We start from the raw sequence: 21,342 nt of genomic DNA, 5'->3' as shown, positions 1-21,342 counted from the left end.
ACTTCTCATAACAATTAACTCATCTGCTTTGGTTCACAGTGCTGGATATTATCGTTAATTGATAATGTAATTAAAATCAACAGTTTGTTTACATATATGTAAGAAGGATTTATTTTTTTTAAAAAAAAAGGAAAGTCAGGATGGGAATGGCTCAGCTGAGATGGGCCATAAAATGCTCAACTAACTGGAGTGAATGTAAGTCTTGTAAACGCCACATGTAAACAGTTTAATCACCTTGTTAACACACTCTTCAGCAATAACTTTCCTGAGTAGTGCCTGCTCAGAAATATTCATGCGCTCATGCATCACTTTAATAAACTTATCAACACATTCATAAGCCATTAATTAAACATTTATTAGTAATTATGCTTTGGTATCATTTAGTGTCTGACTCCCTGCATCATAAATGGAGCGTCTACCCCCAACTGATTCCACTTCGCCAGCCAAATCGACAATGATGGAATGGTGCCATCTGCCCCTTGCCGACACACAGCGCTACCAGCCCTCGCGTTCCTCTCCAAAGTTTGACTCCACTCAAAAGGTGTAAAATCAGAGGGTATTAATTCAGAATTAATATTTCATCAGGAGGCCTTTACTTAGCAATGTGCAAATGAGTTGATTGCCGTGAAAGGCAGAATTCTAATGGGTTCCATTGACAGTTAACAAGGCAGATGTGTGTTGTGGGATGGAAGACACTCCGACAAAACCATGGCAGCTCCTCTTTGCAAATGTTACTGGGGTTTCTAGAGGAAAATTAATGGCTAGTGTAGAAAACAATGTTATTAATATGACTATTATTTCTGTTGCAGTAGCTGTAGTTGCTTGTTGCATCAACCTCTTGTATCATCTTATTATAGGGATTGTGAGATCTTTGGGGTAGCGACTGTCATTTTGGGGGTGAGGGTAAAAATTCGGAGCCTCATTGCCATTTTCAAAAGTGACTTAGGACCCTGCATTTCACTGACAGTCAATTAGATGAAAGGCTCTTCAGGCTCAGATGCTCAAAGGTATTTAGGCACCTAATTTCCATTGATTTCAATAGGAGTTAGGAGCTTAAATAGCTTTGTGCATCTGGGCCTCAGTGCCAAAGTCACATTTGAAAATGGGTCTTAGGCCCTAATGAAAATTTTTGTGTGTGTGTGTGTGTGTGCGCGCGCGCGCAGCACCTAACACAATGCGGACCCCAATCCTGGACTGTGGCATCTAGGCATTACTGCAGTACAAATAATTGTAGTGCCTGAGGAGCTCATGAAGAGATCAGGGCCCCATTGTGCTAGGGGTAGACAGGAGAGGGGATATAATTCCACTGAAATCACTTGAGCTGCACCCATTTTCACAAAGTGAGGATCTGGCCTTCCAAAGCAGAGGCTGCCCTGGGTGGTACTGGCTGAGCCCTCCCAAAGGGGTCCAACAGCAACAGGGCTGAGCAGAGAGAATAGTGACCGGGGTTAGGCTTTGGGTGTGGATTGAGGTTCCAGCTTGATGGGAGTTTTCACTGCTAAGTTCTTCGTGAGAGATTTGGACCCCTACGTGGCAGAAATCTCACAAGGTCAGCAGTTTGGGGTGAGATTTCCAGTAGTTGGAGCCAAAACCTTGCAAGTTTTTGCCTTCACCCAGACGCAGTTGGGAAATAGGTTCCTTCCAGTTCGAGATCCAACCTGCGGGGGGTTCAAATCCAACTTCCCTCCTTCTCTAAGGGGCAGGGTTGAAATCTGTAGAGTTTTAGCCCAGCACCAGGTTCTGGGGATGATTTAGAAAATGTTAACCCCCTTGAGCGATTGGACCGGGGTTCTCAAACATCATTGTACTGCGACCCTCTTCTGACAACAAAAATTACTACACGACCCCAGAAGGGGGGACCGAAGCCTGAGCTTGGGTGGCGGGGCTCACACTTCGGCTTTTTCCCTGGGCCTGAGCCAGTCTAACACCAGCTCTGGAGACTCCATTAAAACAGGGTCGTGACCCACTTTGGGGTCCCAACCCACAGTTTGAGAACCGCTGGATTAAACAAATGCCATGTAATGAGCAGTCCATTCCAGGTCCAGGACAGTATTCAGGAAGACCCTGGGTAGAGATACCACTGATAATAGCCCCTAGCTGTTATACAGCACTTTCCATCCATAGGTCTCAATGCACTTAACAAAGGAGGTTTGCATTATTATTTTATGGATGCAGAAACTGAGAGGTGACGTGACTTGCCCATGGTCACACAGCAGGACCAGGTGTTACTGTGAACAGGGTGAGATGCACCTTGGACCTTTTGTCCTTAGACCCCCTTTGCTATCCTCACTTCATGTGAATGAGAGCAGCTCATTTGATTTCAATGGAATTAGACTGCCTCTCCTACCTCCTTCTCAGGCAACAGGATTCGCTTAATTCGCCCTCTCCTACGGGTGGAACCCCGAACAGATCTTGGATGGAATCTCTGGATTGCAGCTCCCCTTTTCCCCAATGATGTTGACACGACAGTTCCAACGGTGTTTGGTTCCTGCAAGAAACATCCCGCCAGGAGCCTGTGACCAGTGGCTGATTAGAGGGACTCAAAACAACTTCTCCAAAACAAACATTGCTTATTCTCCCACAGGTATGTAGCAATCAGAGAAGAGGATTAAGACAACTAAAGGCCTATATGCCTGAGTCTGACCATTTCCCGCAAAGTTTGAGGAAGCCTAGCTGCCACATCTCTTGTGTTTCAGTCCATCTGCTCTCCACAAGACAGCCCCTGGCAACTTCCTCCCAAGAGAAGGAGTTTTCAACTGCTTAGTGTTCTTTTGATCTTGGGCACCCAGCTTTGGTAAACCAGCTGTGTAACTCCACCTGGCACCAGGAAATATCTTCCCAATTAATGTCCCAACCATTGTTTGCTTTACTATCTTGAAGCTGTACACCCAGAGATGTCTTATGTCTGGTGAAACACCTGTCAGGGTTGGTCTAGGTTTACCTGGTCCTGCCACAGTGCAGGGGGCAGGATTTATTCATAGATTCAAGGACTGGAAGGGACCTCGAGAGGTCATCAAGTCCAGTCCTCTGCCCTCATGGCAGGACCAAATACTGTCTAGACCATCCCTGATAGACATTTAGCTAACCTACTCTTAAATATCTCAAGAGATGGAGATTCTACAACCTCCCTAGATAATTTATTCCAGTGTTTAACCACCCTGACAGTTAGAAACTTTTTCCTAATGTCCAACCTAAACCTCCCTTGATGCAGTTTAAGCCCATTGCTTCTTGTTCTATTCTTAGAGGCTAAGATGAACAAGTTTTCTCCCTTCTCCTTGACACCCTTTTAGATACCTGAAAACTGCTATCATTTCCCCACTCAGTCTTCTCTTTTCCAAACTAAACAAACCCAATTATTTCAGCCTTCCTTCATAGGTCATGTTCTCTAGACCTTTAATCGTTCCTGTTGCTCTTCTCCGGACCCTCTCCAACTTCTCCACATCTTTCTTGAAATGTGGTGCCGAGAACTGGACACAATACTCCAGTTGAGGCCTAACAGCGCAGAGTAGAGCGGAAGAATGACTTCTCGTGTCTTGCTCACAACACATATGCTAACGCATCCCAGAATCACATTTGCTTTCTTTGCAACAGCATCACACTGTTGACTCATATTTAGCTTGTGGTCCACTATAACCCCTAGACTTGATGAATTCTAGAGGTCTTTCCAGACCTACCTTTTTAGGAGTCTAGGGTCACCATCAGGGCTATAACCTGGGATCTCTAGCTTTGCTGTACAAGGCTCTGCCACTGGCGCTAATGGACTAGCACCATTGCTTACATGGTAAGGTACTTAGACATGTATCTAACTTTAAGCACTTAAGTAGCTCTGCTTGTTTTTCCTACCAACCCTTCTTCATTTAATTCTAAGTAGTCAGACAGAATATCATCAAACAGGTAAACTGAGGTATGTATAATAGTAATAAAAAATAATAAAGCTAACATTCTCCACACCAGGTTTCTAATCCAATGCTCTATCCACTGGGCATCACTACTTCTCTTTATTGACTAGGCAACACAGACAGGGAGCTAGGGATCCAGAGGGAGTCAAAGAATCTGTCCATATCCAGCAGCCTCGAGAAAAAAATCCCCTTTCTATCCACTACAGCCAAGCTCTGGCTTGTCTCCACCAGGAGGGACCCTACAAGGAATCCTAGAGCGGCCATGACTTTGCTACTTATTCATGGTGCTTCGGATGAATTGGCAGGGAGCAGCTTGATGCTGCACTGGGTCGTGCGCTGTTTTATAAATTTTAATCCTTGCTTTGAATTTTCCAGCAGAATGGGTCTGCTCTACCTCTGGGCTGGAAGAAAGTTATTTCCGTTACCCTGGAAACATGGAGACGAAAGCTCCATCATGCATCGGCGAGAAAGAAAGAAACAGGAGAGAAATGGATGACAGGGGAAATAATAATAAATAATAATAACTCCATTTCCACTTCAAAAGAGCCAGCTTCACCCTTTGAAGCATAGAGCGGCAGTATCAGAGGGCCTGATCCTCTCTGCCAGAGATCAGCAGTTGAGGGTGTTTGGTACCTTCCAGGAGATACTGCGTTCTTCATATGATCGGGCCCACTGGGGCTACTTTGCTTGAGTTTGACAAGAAAGCCAGAGGTGCCAGATAAATGTTAATAGCTCTTTCCTTCCCTGCAGCTGTAACTTGTTATAAATATTTAATATAGTACCGTGTTTAAACCCAGGGTGCTTTGCACACCGGGCACATCTGCGGGGTCAAAGATCCAGTCAAAGAGGAAATGTCCAAGCTAAAAAGCAAATCCAACTGGCTGAAAGGCCCCCTTTTTCCTTCTACAGCGAGGGCCACAATCTGTAGTTCAAGGGAGCCCTCACATTGCCTTCCATAGATGCCGATGAGAATTTCTGCCCTTCATGTAAAAACCTGCCTGCTGGGTCCATCATCAGTAAGGAAAGAACCTGGGATCTCTGGCTTGCAGTCCAGGTATCAATCACAGGTGCTAATGGATAAACACGACTCCTGAGCTGGTAAGGTATTTAGCATGTGCCTAACTTTAATCACCTAAATAACCCACAATTAAGTCACTAGGACTAGTCACATGCTTTGGCAGGCGTTTAGGTACCAGGCTGAAGCAGGGCCCTTATTAGCTGCGAACAAAAGTAGGTGGTTACTCTCTTTGGCTCACCCACAGAGCATGTCGCATTGACTGCATGAGGAAGCAGGGCCCCACAGCAGAAACACTGGGTGTCATTGGGGTTAACCTGCCAGTTCACTGACCTGGCTTTCCCGCAGTGCCCACAATGCACTAGGCACTCTCCAGAGAGAAGAAGTCATCATCCCCTACCCCGCAGAGCTCAGAGTTTCACCCCTAACGTAACTCTGTTGATTTCAGCTATTTCCACTGATGCTGGTGGAATTACACCCAGGAATAGACTTGGCCCTGCTGGGTTATGACTGCAGCTTGGAAATGTGGAAGAAGAGCAGGTGGGAAAGAACTGCATGTAACTTCTGTGCAATTGCTTAAAAGTCAGGAGGATGTTACTGACACCCCCAAACCTCTGTGCCCTGGCCTCTCTTACATCTTCCCAACCGCAGAGCAAATTCATATCCTGCAGCTCGGCTCCCTCCTCTTCTCCAGGGCACTGACTCATACTAATCCGCTCTCCCTTCCTGAGATGGGAAGGACTGGCACCCTATTTTCCTGCTCATCTGTAAAGTGCCTGGCACTAGGCAAATAAATACAGGAAAACCTCAGAGTCATAAACACCAGATTTATGAACTGACCAGTCAACCTCACACCTTTGCAACTGGAAGTACTCAATCAGGCAACAGCAGAGACGAAAAAAGCAAATTCGGTACAGCACAGTACTATGTTAAACAAATTATTTTTTTTAGTAAAGTTAAAAAAAAAGATTTGAGACGGTAAGGAAACTGCCTCTGTGCTTGTTTCGTTTCAATTACGATGGCTAAAAGTAGCATTTTTCTTCTGCATAGGAACGTGTCAAAGCCGTGGGAAGTCCATGTTCAGTTGTAAGCTTTTGAAAGAACAAGCCTAATGTTGTGCTCAGAGTTACGGACAGCCTCCGTTTCCGTGGTGTTCGTAACGCTGAGGTTCTACTGTGCACAGCAATAAACTCTCCTCTGTTCCACTCCCAGGGTCATACAGAGCCCGGGCACAGAACTTCCACTGACACTGGGCCCTGTCCCCCTGCTTTGCCCCCTCTACTACTCCCTCCTATCCATGGCTCTTTCCTCCCTTCTCTTGCTTGGCTTTCCATTGCTTCAAAGAAAGCCCTCCAATCCTTTGAACAGTTTCAGCTCCCCTCTGAAGCAAGCCCAGGGAAAACACAAGGTTTCACTTCCAGTGAGAAGATAACCACCCTAAGCCAAACAAAAGTTGTTGGTTTTGTCAATATTCAGGGCTTTCTGTATGCCCAGGCATGTCCCTCTGTCATGGAAGCCAGAACGCAGCAGCCGACTGGATTTTAACTTGCCACTGCCATCTATGGGGCTGTGATTGCTATTAGCAAAGCGGTGCAGGCTCATGAGCACATTGATCGTGGTTGTCATTATTGCCCCCCCATTCCGAAAGGAAGTTTGCAGGACCCGGGCTGTTTGTTTGTTTTAAACCCGCAGCCGTTGCTGTGTCCATGTGGCTACTAAGCAGAAAAATGTAAGCAAGAGGCACTGCTTGATGGGATGTTTTGGGTGCATTTCAGGTAAACTATGTTGGATTTTGGCTGTCCCTGCCTTCCACAGACTAACACGGCTGCTACTCTAAAACAATCATGTTGGTGCATCTAAATGTTATTACAGGATTAGAGCCTTTGAAAAGCCTTTGCCTCACACTCCTCCTTGCCTGTCTTTTTGTTTCTCCCCATCCACTTCCCTTTTCCTCTCCTTCACCCCATCCTTTCCTAATGCATCTTCTTTTCCCACCAGCTCCAGGAAAATCTACAGCCCACTGTGGTATGGTGTGGCAGGGACGGCCCAATTCTGATCACCCTTACCCCAGCGTAAATCAGCATTTTCTCCATTGGAGACAATGGACTGTGTTAGCCTGTGCAAATCTTTGTAGTTCCATTGAAGTCAATGGAGCTATGCCAATTTGCACCAGCTGAGGATCGGGTCCAGCTGAATTACGCAGGTGTAAAATGGGGCATGAGTAAAAAGAGAATCAGATCCTTAGGAGTAGGTTCTGCTTTCTGTTACGCCAGTGTAAATGTGGAGTTAGTCCATTGGCATCAGTGAAGTTACTCCAGATTTACATCAGTGTAACAGAGATCAGGATCTGGCCCGTAGTATCTAGCTAGTTAGCTGCACTGTTGCTGTTGTGACCTGCGGTGTTTCAAATCATTGCTGTAGTATTTTTTTAATAAGGGCTCTGAGGCCAATCTTCTCCCATCCACTGTGATATGGCAACTGTGACTCACATTTTTTGATTTAACCCTTATGTTTTCCAGACAGACACCAACCCAGTTAACACCCATAAGAAGTAACTTTATACCTTTTGTCTGTCTCTCTGCTACACAAGGCAGGGGAGGTAACATCTTCTCTTGGACCAAACTTCTCTTGGTGAGAGAGACAAGCTTTGAGCTTTCACAGAGCTCTTCTTCATAGACATGAAGAACACCACATGGCACTAATGTGGTCCTTCTGAGCTTGCCACCTGCTTTTCCCAGATAGCTTTTTCTGGCAGTAGCCTTGTCTAGTGGTCAAAGCAGGACACTCAGACTCAGGAGGCCAATTTTCTGACTCCGACTCTGCCACTGACTTGCTGTAAAACTTTGGAGAAAGTGGTGCCTCAGTTTCCCCATTCAAAGCAGAGTTAAAGACATCTGCCTCACAGGAGTGTTTCAGGGATCTATTAATTAGCACTTGTGATGGGCTTTGAAATGTATGCATGAAAGAAGAGCAGCCCAGGGTCACTGTTAAGGGAAGAAGCAAGGTCTTCCAGTTAAGACTAAGACTCAGGAGATGGGGGTTCAGTAATAATATAGGAGCATAAAAACGGCCATACTGGGTCAGACCAAAGATCCATCCAGCCCAGTATCCTGTCTTCTGACAGTGGCCAATGCCAGGTGCCCCAAAGGGAATTAACAGAACAGGGAATCACCAAGTGATCCATCCCCTGTCGCCCATTCCCAGCTTCTGGCTAACAGAGGCTAGGGACACCATCCCTGCCCATCCTGGCTAATAGCCATTGATGGACCTATCCTCCATGAACTTGTCTAGTTCCCAAACTCTGCCACAGCTACCCTGTGTGGTCTAAGGAAAGTCACTTAGGGTCAGATTTTTAAAAGGTATTTAGGCATTGCGGCACTCAGTGTTGCAATTCCTAACTGATTCAAAAGGGATTTGGGCACTTAGGAATCTAAATCTCATTGAGAGTCGACAGCATGTAGGTTCTTAAGTGCCTACATCACTTTTGAAAATGAGACGAGTTCCTAAATCAGTCAGGTGTTGCAATACTGAGCACAGCAAAGCCTAAATAGCTTTACAAACCTGGGCCTTTATGACTCTGTAATTCAGTTTCTTTATCTGGAATTAGAGTGACCAGATGTCCCGATTTTATAGGGACAGTCCCGATATTCAGAGCTTTGTCTTAGATGGGTGCCAATTACCCCCCACCCCCGTCCCAATTTTTTACCCTTGCTATCTGGTCATCCTATCTGGAATATTATATATATATAAAAATAAAATGAGTGAGTGTGAGTGTGAGAGAGAAAGAGAGCGCGCACGCGCACAAGCCACCTAGCACAATAGGGCTCTGATCTTGGTCGGGACTTGCATATACTACTAGAATACTTGTCCTATGTGTTTTTGGTTGTTTTTGGGGGGGGGGTTGTGGTGGTGTTTAATTCCTCCATGGAATTACTGTGCTGTTATTTACATCTTCATTAAAACCATTTACAAAGAAACAAAGAGAAGAGACTAATATCTAAACACTGCACATGTGGCTGAGGTGCCATGTCTTTGGAAGGTCTCTGCATTTATAACACTGCCACATATTCACACAATACAACTGCTTTTCACCCACAGCTCTCAAAGCCCTTTACTAGGGAAGGAAAGTATCTGCTTTAACAGATGGAGAAACCAAGACAAAGTGACTTCCACAAAGTCACACAGGAAGTGAGTGGAATACAGCTCAGGTCTCCTGGGTACCCGTCTACTGACCTAACCTCTGGACAACATTGCTTCCCCCTAGGAGTACTGTGTCCAGTTTTGGGCCCCACACTACTAGAAGGATGTGGAAAAATTGGAAAGAGTCCAGCGGAGAGCAACAAAAATGATTAGGGGGCTGGAACACATGACTTATGAGGAGAAGCTGAGGGAACTGGGATTGTTTAGTTTGCATAAGAGAAGAATGAGGGGGGATTTGATAGCTGCTTTTGTTCTCAGTGGTACCAGATGACAAAACAAGGAGTAATAGTCTCAAGTTGCAGTGGGGGAGGTTTAGGTTGGATATTAAGGAAAAAAATTTCACTAGGAGGGTGGTGAAGCACTGGAATGGGTTACCTAGGGAGGTGGTGGAATCTCCTTCCTTGAATTTAAGGCCCGGCTTGACAAAGCCCTGGATGGGATGGTAGTTGGGAATTGGTCCTGCTTTGAGCAGGGGGTTGGACTAGATACCTCCTGAGGTCCCTTCCAACCCTGATATTCTATGATTCTAAGTGCAACAAAGGGTATCCACACATACCCACAGCTTCCATGTATGTGCACAGCCAGAAACTACTCCCACAGAACTGGAGCCGCATGTGAACTTGAAAAAACAAACCAACAGCTAAACGGGGATATTGCTTCAGTCACCACTGACTGTTACATCCATGGCAGTAAGTGTAAGAGCAGGAGTCTAAAGTCTGCTCAGAGACACACTGCAAAAATCCAGAGCAACTCTACTGAATTCAGTGCAATTACTCCAGATTTTCAGGAGTGTGGCAGAGTATGACATGGTCTAGGATACTGAGTTTTCCATGCTGCAATAACTGAGGAGGTGGAATCAATGCTGCTTCCAGCAGAAAAGAGTTGAGGAAGCGGTTCAAGGTAGCAGCCTGAATCAAAGGCTAGGTCTACACTACGGGGGTCAACCCAAGATACGCAACTTCAGCTATGCTATTCACGGAGCTGAAGTCAGCGTATCTTGGGTTGATTTGCGTGGCCGTGAGGACAGCAGCGAGTTGACTGCTGCCGCTCCCCCGTCAACTCCGCTTCCGCCTCTCGCCGCGGTGGAGTTCCGGAGTTGACGGCAGAGAGATCGGGGATTGATTTTATTGCATCTACACTAGATGCAATAAATCGATCCCCGATAGATCTATCACTACCTGCCCATCTGGCAGTTAGTGTAGACGTACCCAAAGAGGCTGCAAGAAGGATCTGATTTTCCTTGCAACTCCCAGTGACACCAGCTGAAAACCACAGTCCCTGTGCTGAGCAGAGCTTTTACTCGGCCTGGTCAGAAGCCCTGACCTCTAGCCTGCAAAATTCAAGTGGTCCAAGCACTTGCAGACTTCCCCAAAGCCTTTCAGCACATCTGCTAATGTCCTTTCTGGATTAGCTCCATTTTCCAGCAATTCTTAAAGAAACTTGTAATTGTTGTAACTAGTTTTCCTGAGAGAGTGTCCGGAAAGGCCAGCTGCCTCATGTTGAGAGGAGAGGATCGAGTGGACAATGACATGTCTAAGGGTATGTCTGCACTGCAATCACCAGGTGTGACTGCCGCTCATGCGGACATACCCGAGCTAGCTTTAATCTGACGACAACCCTGCGTCATCTCAGTTGTCTAGCTCACACTGAAGCAGCTTCACTTTGATCTAGCTCGCTCAGGTATGTCTACACCAGCGGCAGTCACACCCTGTGACTGCAGTGCAGCATACCCTTCGTGTCCATGCAAGCTCTCGGACGGTGGTGATGAGGGGATGAGGTAGGATTCGGACCTTTTATTTAAGTGTTCGACTCTGGAGGGCAAATGGGTTTTACAGGGTTGTGAGCAAATGGACAACCACCCCGCGCCAAACACACTGGACATATGCTGGACAAACATACTGGACATACGCTGGGCCACATTCTCAGTTGGTGCAAGCCAATGTCACTCTATTGACTTCAATGGAGCTACACCAGTTTACACCAGCTGAGGGCCTGGAGCCATGTATCTAGTCTCAGCTTTACCCCTTCTTGGCGTCTGGCCTTATTGGTAATTCAAAGAAGAGTAGGTAGAGCATAAATTTCAGCATAAGCTTTCTCCCAAGGTTGGCTGCTCCTAAGGTTCTCCTGCAGAACCTCTGACCCAGACCTTAGCTCCATCTGCCCCTGAAAGAGCCACTCCAAACCTTTGTCTAGCAAGATGCACCTGCCATTATAACTCAGCATTAAATTTACCTGCATCTTTATGCAGGGACTTTGCATCTGACAAGAGGAGAACTCACCTGAATGCTTCTGCAGAATCCTAGAACGTGCCACTCTAATGCCATGATATCTTGAGTGGCTTGTTACAGTCCTGGCCACGTTAGCACAGCAGGGTAGTATCCCGTTCCCATTACCTTGCCAGAATTCAGTGGAGGGGAAGGGGAATGAATCAAACACGACTCTGGCATGGTGTGGTGGTAATCAGCAACTATCAGCATTACCTGGCTTGTGCAAGTGTCATTGCAGCACTGTCGGAAAGCGCTGAAAGGATGGAGAAGTTGACAGGCAGCATAGGCAGCGCTGTCAGCACCGCGGGAAGCCCACATCAGCCTTTCAGCGATCAAACCACGGAAGATTGGGTAAAATGGACAGGGAAAAGAGACACAGCAAGTCAATTACACCAAGAAAAACTCCGCATGAGGTGAAGGAACTTCTCAGCACAGCCATGTCAAAACAAACTGCGGAAGCCAGGAAGCCGATTTGAGCGGGCGGCAGTGCCAGGAATAGCAACCAGCTCTGCAAAGCCTGGAGGAACAGAAGGCGGTGGCCCTGCTGGATGGCACCTAAGCAAGGGCAGCTGGTGAAGAGTGAAGGAAAGGTGCTAGATCACCGAGGGTGGATGCTCGAGGTGCATCCATGTGGGAGGGCCTTAGTGCATTGCCATGGGAGAGGGGATCTGAGGTAGCTTCATGCAGTGAGACCTGGCCATCTGGGGAATGCTGGACTGAAAGCGAGGGGGAGCATGCATCAGTGTCCAAAGTGCTTGCAGACACCCACAGAAATACCGACACTCAGCCATGCTGGAGAATCATAAGCAAAGTCTGAGGAGCGAAAGCACAAAGTCATCCATCCATGTTAGCCCCTGAGAACCGAGAATCCTTTCCAGATGCTGGGACGCTTGCTCACATGCTCAGGATCGAACGGATCGTGAGTTTTGGGATCAGGAAGGTATTTTCCCCCAGGTCAAATTGGCAAGACCTTGGAGGGGTTTCACCTGCCTCTGTGGGATCGGGTGTGGATCACCTGCTGGGATCATCTGGGCATATCCATCCTAATCGATTCCCTGCCCTGGTGGCACCTCAGCCTTTCCTGTTCTCTGCTTGTGGCACGCTATGAGGGTTACCAACTTTCTACTCACATAAAACCGAACACCCTTGTCCCACCCCTGCTCTGCCCCTTCTCCGAGGCCCCACCCCTGCTCACACCATGCCCCCTGTCACTCACTCTCCCCACTCTGACTTGCTCATTTTCACCAGGCTGGCTCAGGGGGCTGGGATGCGGGAAGGGGTGAGGGCTCTGGCTGGGGATGGGGCCAGAAATGAGGGATTCAGTGTGGGGGAGGGAGATCCACGCTGGGGGGGGATGAGGGCCCTGGCGTGCAGTTGGGTCTGAGGGGTTCGGAGTGTGGGAGGGGGAATCAGGGCTGCGGCCCAGCCAATAGGAGCTGTGGGGGAGGCACTTGGTACGGGGGTGGGGGGCCCAGCGGGCAGAGCTGCCTGGCTGCTCTTACACATAGGAGCCGGAGTGGAGACATGTCGACTGCTTTCCGGGATCCGCGCACCATGAAAGCTAGCAGGAAGCCTGCCAACCCCACTGCACAGTGCTGCCAACCGGACAGTCAACGGCCTGGTCAGCGGTGCTGACTGGAGCCACGAGGATCCCTTTCCGACCGGGTGTTCCGGTCGAAAACCGGACACCTGGTTCCCTACACGCTACAGTGCAGTCTCCCAAGGACTGAAATACTTTAGTCTAACTAAAGCCGTTACACGGAATATAGCGGTATCTGGGTGAAATAAATGTAATGGCCCGTGACATACAGGAGTCAGACTAGAGAAGTGAATGATCCCTTGTGTCCTTAAACTGCATGAAGCTATGAAAACAAACACAGTCTCCTCAAGTCTGTATGCAAAGCCCAGGTAAAATAAGCTTTGTGCAGAGTATCTGAGAGGCCACAGTGGAGGTGTAATTCTCACCGCTCAAGAACCCACCATCCAAGCGCCTCACAACAGGGAAGCGATCTCCATGAAGTGGTCTATGGGAAGCCCTGATTTTACACAAGAGGCTGGCAGGGCTGGTCAAATCCATTTGGGGGCAGAGGAGGAGGGAACGAAGTACCTGTAGGGGAGTTCACACGCTTTAGTCCAGCGCCTGCTGTTCGTTCGCGTGTGTGTTTTTTTTCCCTCTCTCTCTCTCTCTCCTCTCAACCAGTGACCAGCCAGTTTACACAGAGCACAGTACATTTACAGAGAAAAAAATGTATGATAAAATAATAAGCAGGCTACACGGATGCCAGGCTTACCAGCTGTTGCGCCATCTTCCACTTGGAGACCCTTGCAGGTTTTTCTGCCTACCAGCAAGATATTGCCTCCTTGGGACCTACTTAGTTCATGCTGACACTTTTCTTTTTCTTTTTTTTTGGGGGGGGGGTGGTAATAGTTTGGAGGCCAGCCCCCCGAAACAGATAAAACCCATCAATGCCCCTCTCCCCAGGAAAGGCTGATATCTGCATAACTGGCACTGGGTGACTTTTCATTAATAATTCTAGATGCCACAGGAAACCGACCCAGCAAGCCAGAAAACCACAAAGATACACACCACACTTACTGATGGAGAAAGGTCCATTAATATTTCCTGCGCCTATGGTGTCTGGCACATCCCAGGAGAATAAGTCTTTCGATGTTTCCACGCTTCCAAGATCTCACATCTGTCATAGGAGCCATTTGCTTTGCCGTTTGATCACTGAGGCAGGGAAGGGGATATACATATATATCCATCATGGCCTAGCAGTCGGGTTATATTTGGCAAAGAGTTTGCTGTGCTGAGAGTTTAAGGTGAGGCTGCAAGCCGGCTGCTTGAAAGATGATTGTTGAATCAAAGCCCCGTGCGTCGAAAAACCCTGGCCCTTTATTAGGACAAGAGCTGCTGATAATTAATAATATCTTCCATTCACGCAGGGCCTTCTGTCCCAAAGGATCACGCCAAGCAGTTAGGAGAATATTTACGCCCAGCCGCCTTAGATAACAGTAGCAGGGCAGCAGCTGCAGAAGCAATAGGTGTTTAAGAATAATGTTGGGTTAATCAGAGTTTCCTCCTAGCAGATGCCAGAAGGTTCTGCAAAGCCACGTGAGTGAATCTGAAAAACAGCTTTGATAGGCTGGCCATCACGTTCATCTGGATTGAAACAGGCTGCTTCCCAGTAGAACGCTGCTCCTTTGACACAGAAAACAGCAAAAGTTGGGTTTAGGCTTAAAACAAGACTCTCTTTTAATGTGGCCCAGCGAGTAACCCCCGCAGCTGGGAATTAGGAAGTCTGGTTTCTCTTTCCAGCCCCTCCCACTGGCACATGGCATGATCCTAGGCAAGTCACTTCCCTGCTGTGCCTCAGTTTCCCCACTGGGGACAATAATGCTCACTTGTTTCTTGTACACGTGTTTAGGCCTGTGGATGAAAGTGCTACACATCATGACTATAGGCCCAAACCCTGCCCCCTGTGGGTGGATAAGGCCCCGAAGGCAACAGAATCAGTATGGTTCCATGGACCTGAAAGGATCACAGAGATCTCACCAGTATGCATGTGGGGCTGTTTTGTGTGGGAGTGGGAGGGCAGAGGATCAGGGGAGCGGCCAGTGGAAAGCCAGACTCAACACATGACAAGTCAGGCAGGCTTCACTGGCAACCCAAAAGCTTCAAAGTGCTGGAACATGCCCAGACATTATGGTGATGGGCGGGGGTCTTATAATTGTAGGCAATAAAATAATTGTCAATGAAACGGCCAGGGGAGACCACCTGGAAAGGCCCTGGCAATTTGCTGAGCATTCTGGTGGTCACTAGTGAAATTAAACTTTGAGTCACATTCTCTTTAAGCCAAAGAAACAGCATCTTTCGAACCTTTACTCCCTGGTCTCCGCGGGGCAGCCTTTGAACTGCAGGTCTACACAACAAAGCCACTGAGATTAAGTGGCCCAGCTCCCTGCACCTTCTTGTTATACATCCCACCCTCCTCTTTGGCTTATACACACTGTGCAAAAATAGAACTTAAAGGCCCACTTTATATCTATTTTAAGCTCGCTACATCGCTGTAGCACTGCTTAGCAATTGCATTCGTCAAAGCATTTACCAATTAAGCCTCTGAAGTACGTAGGGTCTTATGCTCCACAGGGGGAGTGAAGCGACTTGTCTAAGGTCACAGGGCAAGTCAGGCCTAGAACTTAGAAACTTAGAACACTGGGCTTAGGCCATCTGCCAGACTTCACTCTAAAACTGTGGCCCGTGGAGAAAGCTGAACCATGCTAACTGAACCAGTGTGAGAGCCATCAGTGCAGCCTGTCCCCACTGGCCATCCGGTTTTCATTGGCTGTTTTGCCCCACGTCCCCAGTTGTGCAGCAGTACAGCACAACAACCCTCTGGGTATCTAGCCCACAGTTCCCAGTATAGCTTCCTGAAGCGATGGCTTGTGGGAGACTGCAAATGGCCTTTCAGCCTCCATTGCAGATTGTCTACAGTTTAATCTCATTGAGCCAAAGCTTGGCCAACCAGAAGTTGCCGGATAAGTCATCATGTTCTGCCCAGGAGACAGTACCATTTCTCGAATAAATACAGGCTCCTTTTAAAGCAGTTTCATGCGGCTTTAGCACTGGTGGAAGATGCAAGATTACCAAGCCTGTAGATTGAGGCCCTGATTCTCTATTGCCATACAACTTGGGCCTGACTCTCCATAGCCCTGAACCTCACACCAGAGCAAAGCAACAACTGATGAGAAGAGAAGCACTAGACACCCATGTCACACTCATATTGCTCCGATGTCAGCGACTGCACAGAGGGGTGGAGCAACAGAGAACCCAGCTCTGAAAAAGGTGCAGCACGACACTCCGCCCCCTCCAGTCACTCCTCTGGCATACAGGGACCACCTCTATGGAACAAGAAAAAAGCTCAGTCTCCAATAGCCCATCCAGCCCTCTGTCTCTCTACTGAGGCTGCCAGCAAGGTTGCCAACTGCACCAATAGTGATGGCCTTTAGGGGGACACATGGCCACTGGAACGGTGCTGAAAACTGTAAAATTGCCTTCATACAGGCTACCCGTATGGCTATCAGATGGCAAAAAACCCACTAGGCCCGATTCTCCTTTGCTCTGCACCATGTGCAGTCATTCATATAATGCATGGCAGGTTTAAGGCGCTACCATTCTGTTCCCTTTGCATTGGCGAATGTGGCTGGACAAGACTAGGGCTATGGAGAATGAGACCCACTGAATCAACTCAGGGACTGTTTCCGAGGCCTCGTAGCCATCAGGTAACGCTGCGCACGTATGCGTAAAGATCCCTGAAATCCATCATATGACTCAAATGAAATATACTAAGCAACTTCTGCTGCTTATAAATACATGCACCGTTGCTTCCCTGTCTTCACAATCCGGTGAAACCCTTCCCTTCCATCAGCCCAGAAGCAAGGTACATTCCAGATGGTTCCCCCAGCCTAAAAAACCGCACTGCACAGCCGATTAAATTCTGCTTGTTGTAATTAAGCCCGACACAATTAGCTGTCAAGCAGGGCACTCATCTGTTTTATGTTGCAATCTCTTCACCAGGCCAGGCTGCTAGACAAGATTGTCACTTTTCTAAAAGATTTTCATTACTTATCCTGGGCTCCGTGTCAGACTATGAAATATAAAAGTGTGCTCTGTAGCCAGCTCAGGGAAATTCTCATTTAATGTTCCACACAGCATTATGAAAGTAATGTACTCTGAAAATGAATGCATTTTGGAACATTTCGGAAGAAATGTAATTTGTCTGCTAAGTACTAACTGCACGTTCACAAATTTACTGATTTTTTTTCAATATGCCTTTCAGAAAGTTGGGGAGATTTTCCTGACCTAAAATGGGAGGAAGAGAAATTGTTTGGTTCTTCTTTTGTTTCCCCTCATCAATACTGTGGCTGCCGAGCATTCTGTGAACAGCCAGCCACTGTCACATAAAAATCCCAGCCTGACAGAAAAGAAATATACAGCCTGAAATGGAAAGGACAGAAAATAACTGAGGTCAGCAAGAAAAGAGAAGCTTCTTTCTTTCTGTGCCTTTAAGAATACAGGCCGGGAAAGCCTTTGCCACTACTCACAGCTAAACAACCGGCATCTATAGACAGAGAGGCCATTACGATTTCCCTACTTTGGTGGGACAGTGAATTGTGCACATTACCAGTGTCAGAGACTAAGAGGGGTCTGACTTAGACAGTTGCTGAGCTTCTCACTCTCTGAAATTCAGATTTATAGTTGAGGAAAAGAACAAAGGATTCAAGATCTAAAAAGCCTCTTCTCCTCCTCCCAAAATATATGAAAGGTTCTGGGGAATCCTCTTTCTTCTAACCTAGTAGGGAGTGCATCTTTGTCTCCCTCTAATGCTTGGTCCATATAAGAGGATAAGAGCCTACTACTGCTGCTAGCAAAGGGACTGGCTGCTTCAGCACAAGGACTAGATGCTTGTGTTTTCAGCACTGAAGGTCCCGGGCTTCAAATCTCTTTGATGGCTCAAGCAGGAGATTGTTTTACTTGCACAACCAGAGTGTTGGGTGAGAGGGTTGAAACTGCGTTCAAATCGCTATCTGGTCTTTCAAATCAGAAGAGAAATGGCTGTGCATTCATGGTAGGGTAGTAATTTGACCTGACTGGGCATTTAGCTGGGAGATGAGAACAAAGTGAAATACATACAGGCAAACTGGGCTAATGCCAAAGGTTTGGAAGGGAAAGGAACGAAGAAAACAAATGGAGAATTATGAGGAGAACTGGGGCCAGAAAAGTCAGAGGCTCTGAGTGGACAGGGAGGGCTCATGCTTTATACTTAAGGGGTGATTTTGACAGTTTAACTGGAACATTGGGGGGTTCAGGTGTGGACCCAGTCTTCACAGTCTGGGTCTATCCCAATATTGGGCTGAATCTCACATCTCCCTTCACTTCTACCCGCAAACACAAAGGTGCTTAGTTCACCTTTGGATCCAAATGTAGTCTCCGCTAACCCACCTGCCACTCCCACTGACGTCAAATGGAGTCAGGATGCTCAGCACCCTAGACAATTAGGCTTTTAGTGTTTGCCCTCAACGTGAACTAATGTAATGCAGAAAAAAAACTGGCTCCCATCATCACCTGTTTCTATTGGCACTAAACAGGATGTGATCTACAATGCCAAGGTGTTTGAGGGTTGTGTGTGTCACCCTCCGTGCCCAAGCCACAAAGGTTGTGGGCCTGTTACAGCTCCCCTGGGGAGCGCCTGTTCCTTTAGCTCAAGCTGTAGAGATTTGTGCTTTCAGCTTTGGAGACCCTCACTTCGTTCCCCAGCATCAACCAAGCCAGAGAGGCTGTCACAATCGCTCTCCGCGCTACGGCATGAAGCCTGGATGACGGTGTTGTTTGAGGCCTGAGGCTGCAGCTTGAGGGGCCTAAGCAGCTCAGGTGCCTATCAGGAGGGCTTCGGAGAGATCCCAGGGTGACTGAAACTAGACCACCCTGCGGACACACAAAATCTATTAGCAGGGAAAGCAGCTTGTGTGTTACTTGCCCCTGCAGTGCCCAGCACAATGGGGCCCTGCCCTATGACCAGAGTTCCTAGGTACTACCACCATTGTAATTCTAATAACCAGCTCAGCACGGCTCCCATAGTTGGGAATCTGCAAAGGTTAGTAAAGCAGGGCTGCCCGGGGTGTGAATAGAGTGCTCTCTCATTAGCATTCAGCAGCGCTGCCCTAGCATGAAGGAAAGAAGGGGGGGGGGGGGGAGAAACTCCACAGAAGCATGAGACAGAGAGGAAATAAAAGCAGAGCAGGTGAGCCGGAAAATATGTTGTTTCTTAATTGAGCTGGGGGAAGAAGAAGGAGTGGTGGTGATCACAAGCCTGCAGATCTTTGTTTATGAGAGCAGCCTTCCGGCAATCTGTCTCTATCGGACAGAAGCAGTCGAGCTGCCCCCGGTACAGATTCACACAGGGAGGGACTGAAGTGGAGCAGCTGTACGCAAAGCATGTGCGCAATGTCAGTGCTGCCATCCACCACTGCAAACAGCGCACGGGCTTGATGAGAGAGGGACTGAGAACTTTCCCTACACAGCAGATCGCCTTTTCTCACCTCGGGATGGAATCACCAAGAGCAGGAAGGATGGGACCTGTGGTTAATGCACTGCAGTGGGACTCAAGAGATTTGGAGTCATTTGCAGCTCTGCTACAGACTCCCTCCATAACTGTGGGAAAGTTGTTTAAATCGCTCTGTACCTCAGTTTCCCCAGCTGTAAAATGGGGATAACACTTCACTACCTTTCAGGGGTGCTGTGAAGCTGCATCCATAAACACTTGGGAGTTGTTCATATACTGCAGTGCTGGAAGCCATGTGGTCCTAGATAAACTGTCCTAGATATGCCCAGATCTGCTACTGGCTATTTCCATGCACAACATGAGTGGGAAGTACCAGCAATCTCAAGAGGTTCAGGAAAGGATCTGAGCTTTGAGGGTGTTTCGCCAGACTGACCCCCAAACTCTAAAGGTTCTCCCCTCCCTGCTCTCACCTCCCCCCGAGGAACGTGCCCAGGATGCGAAGTGAGCGCTGGGACAAGAGGTATGCACACAGCGGACACAGGAAACCAAGAGGGTGTTTGCTAACTAGCAGCTGTCTGGCAGGGAATCTTTCCCTGACACACCCTCAGAAATTCACAGCTGAAATTTACCCCTGTGCAGAGGGCTATGACTTAAATCCCACTATGGCTTAAATGGGGCATAAGTCAGAGGTATTGTAGAGACCCTGTGTGCAGGGATGAATTTCACCCAAAATGGAGCACCTCTTGATTGTCATAACCTTCATCCATAATAAGAGACCCAATGCTTGATCCCTATCCTATACTGCCCTTCTCCCTGCATGGCTCAGCATCCCATTAGATCCCCCATCCATCTCCAGACCTGGGCGGCAGATCATCTGGAACGAGACCGACTGCGGGACAAATCCTCTGCTTTGCCTCTTGCAAGCGAGCTCTTGGGTTTGGACTGCAAACAACTCAATCAGTGGAGGAACGGGCGAAGGGAAGACAGGGAGTCCTCTGGGCAGCTCATTGTTTGTCTGAGATTGGCACCCGGAGCCAAGTTGGCACAGCCGTCAGGCTGGTGGATGCTGCTTGAGGGAAGATGTGCCCGCGGGAGCCCTTGCTTTGCTGCGGCTTGCTCTTTTATTGCAAATAGCTTTGGACATTTCTGGTTTGAGAACACTGACAAAAGTGCTCCATGCCTCAAATGGCCATGTGGGCTCCGCCCAGCACAGAGTTCAGGGGGTTGCTCAAACAGTCTATAGAAACGCCAGCCTAGCTTTTTAGGCAGTTTAACCTTTTCCTCCCTTCTTTTGAGGACTCCATTAAACATTTGCTTGACACATGTAGAGGCTGTGATTTCTGCCAAGCTGCCTCTGGGAGGTGGTTTCTGTTTTACCTTTTAGTGAATTTTTTAGTGCTGGGGAGAAGAGTCAGGGCGAGACTCCACAATGCTGAAGGACTGTATCCCCAGAATAAATAGAGCAAACTTGCCCACGAAGCCCTTCCCCAGCCAACCCTGACCTCAGAGGTGACTGCCTATTGAGATCACAATTCAGCACAGCACTTAAGCACATGCTTAATTTTGGACACCTGCATAAGTGCTGTGGACTTCAATGGAACTTTATGCACATGCTTAAAGTTAAGCACATGCTTAAGAGGACTTAATGCTCTTCTGGAAGGTGCTCAGATACTACTGGGATGAGGGTGGTATAAGAACCTGCATAGGACTGCCCTTGCTTTCCTGGATCGGGGCCTTGATTCTTAGCATCTCTGCTGAATATTGCATTTAGTGCCTGTAGATTTTTTCAGAGGTAGTCACCTGTCCACTACGAACTGGATGGAGATGCCCTAAATTAATTTCACGGAGCCCTCAGAAGAGCCATCAGATGGCAATGACTTTTGATTACCAATACTGAT

At 47.8% G+C, this 21,342-nt stretch overlaps 1 long non-coding RNA gene across 4 annotated transcripts in view; it reads right to left on the bottom strand.

Moving 5' to 3' along the window:
• Positions 1-401: 401 nt before the first annotated feature.
• The window catches only part of LOC120391718, a 46,087-nt gene continuing 25,146 nt past the window's right edge, over positions 402-21,342 (bottom strand). For 3 of the 4 annotated variants that reach the window (XR_005591448.1, XR_005591449.1, XR_005591447.1), the window contains one exon: positions 12,793-14,583. This is a non-coding gene — a long non-coding RNA (uncharacterized LOC120391718). Of the gene's footprint in view, positions 762-12,792; positions 14,584-21,342 lie in introns of those variants that run through there. The other variant, XR_005591450.1, reaches the window with a different exon arrangement.

The sequence above is a fragment of the Mauremys reevesii genome, linkage group 26 (assembly GCF_016161935.1).
Source record: "Mauremys reevesii isolate NIE-2019 linkage group 26, ASM1616193v1, whole genome shotgun sequence".
Classification (NCBI taxonomy): Eukaryota; Metazoa; Chordata; order Testudines; family Geoemydidae; genus Mauremys; species Mauremys reevesii.
The sequence above is the reverse complement of the archived record's forward strand: the minus strand, read 5'-3'. Positions and strand labels throughout refer to the sequence as shown.